Genomic DNA, 2,025 nt, shown 5'->3' with positions numbered 1-2,025 from the left:
CACAGTGTTCACAAAGTTGGGGTTACTGTTTGCATTGTCCAGCATGTCCTGTGCGATTTCCAGATGGCATTGCTTCTGCTCCATTGTTAGCAGTTTCGGTACGAATTTCACGGACACTCTCCTCATGCCCAAATCCTCAGTCAAAATTGAATGTACCGATCCACTGCTTACCCCTACCTCATTCGCAAGTTCTCGGCCTATGATACGATGGTCCTCCATGACCAAAGTCTGCACTTGCTCAATGACATTCTCATTTCGACTTGTTGAGAGTCTGCCTGAACGCGGTTCGCTGTCCACTGATGTGCGGCCATGTTTGAAGCGTTGTACCACTCCTTTATTTGTGAGTTGCTCATGGCATCGTCCCCGAAAGCCTGTTGAATCTTGCGAATGGTTTCCACTTGAGTATCGCCAAGCTTTTGGCAAAATTTGATAAATATCACTGCTCATGTTGTTCCGTCATTTTACACCTTTCTGGAATCCAACGAGCGCTCACTACACATCCTCAGTCATAGGCCGATTGCCAGCGACTGACTGTGCATGAATGTCCCCTCCACATCTCCACCGAAGGGAGCCTCCTGCGCTTCATTGGTTTATGCGGGAAAAAGGGAGGTTCGATACGTTTTGAACACACCACGTACATTGTAATGAAAGTACCTGTTCTTCATGATGAACTTTTTTTTTGTGAAAAGTTCATGTGTAATAGGTGTTGAAGTACACAGTATGAAACACAATTAAATACACTTATTGTGTAGAGCCCAAATATTATATTTACCTGAAATCCACTCTCTTGTTTTGGTGATGAAACATGGATACAGAAGAGACAGAGCCTTGTGATCATGCATATTCATTTGCACTTAAAATGGCATGATAGTTAATATAATGTATTCAACGCTTGAGGAAACCTGGCAACAACATGCAGCGGAAAGAACATTTCTCCCACAGTGCTGCTGTAACTGCTGATAGCAGAATGAGTCATTAGTGCTGATAAACGAGTGCTGTCAGGAGATGTGATTTTGTTGCTGCTGTGAGTCAAATTAATAGTCAGTCTTTGTTAGAGGTGTTGGTAGGCGGTCAACATTTATACTAAAATGAAGGTCACTGTTGAACAGCGTGTGTTCATTGTCAAAACTTTTGCAAGGAAAAACTTACAGAAAATGTATCCATAAGTTTTGTTGTAAATATCCTGACTCGCCAGTTCCCACAAAGTCATGTGTATCCAAGATTGTGAAAAAGTTGTGGGCCGCAGGTTCAGTGTGTGATATAAAGGAGCAATTGAAGAGGATTGTGCTGACTGAAGAAGTGATTTGGGATATTGAGGCATGACTACAAATCAGTCCTTGAAAATTGTTAAGATGTTTAGCACAGGAAACTGGTGTTTCGCTAGGATCTGCTTTCACAACCACAAAATTAATCAAATTTTGGCTGTATAGAATAACAATTGTACATGAGCTGAGGCCATCAGATTATACATCAAGAATTCGTTTTTGCAACTGGCTGCTGCAAAATGTTCATGATGTAATTGTGGATCCACATCTTCTGTACATGACTGATGAAGCGTGGTTTCACGTTAGTGGCCATGTCAATGCACAAAATGCAAGAATATGGAGCGATGAAAATCCTCACGCTATACGGTAAGTGCCATTACACAGTGAAAAGGTGGGGGTGTAGTGTGCTGTAAGTCTGCGGCAAATCATTGGCACTTTATTTTTCCATGAAACCGCGAACTCTGACTGCTACATTAATGATATACTGAATCCATTCTTCAGTCAGCTGACTGCTGAAGAAAGACAATATGGGTATTTTCAGCAAGACAATGCTACAGCATATATGGCAGATGCAACCATGGTCACGATACGGGATGTGTTTGAAGACAGAATAATCATCAAAGGACTGGCTTCCCAGATCTCAGTTTTTGCGATTTTTATCTTTGGGGAAACCTACAGGGAAAGTCTACAAGAATAATCCTCACAGCACTGAAGCTCTGCAGAATGAAATAGCATGCCACTTTTTCACAAGATTGGATAC

General features: G+C 41.8%; 1 protein-coding gene across 1 annotated transcript in view; it reads left to right on the top strand.

The window, feature by feature from the left end:
- The window catches only part of LOC111863834 (pre-mRNA-processing-splicing factor 8-like), a gene marked incomplete at its 3' end in the record, with an annotated part of 11,590 nt that overhangs the window by 8,969 nt on the left and 596 nt on the right, over positions 1 to 2,025 (top strand). The window lies entirely within an intron of this gene.

This window comes from Cryptotermes secundus, unplaced genomic scaffold (assembly GCF_002891405.2).
Source record: "Cryptotermes secundus unplaced genomic scaffold, Csec_1.0 scaffold13316, whole genome shotgun sequence".
Taxonomy (NCBI): domain Eukaryota; kingdom Metazoa; phylum Arthropoda; class Insecta; order Blattodea; family Kalotermitidae; genus Cryptotermes; species Cryptotermes secundus.
Note: the sequence above shows the minus strand (reverse complement) of the source record. Positions and strands in the feature narration are given on the sequence as shown.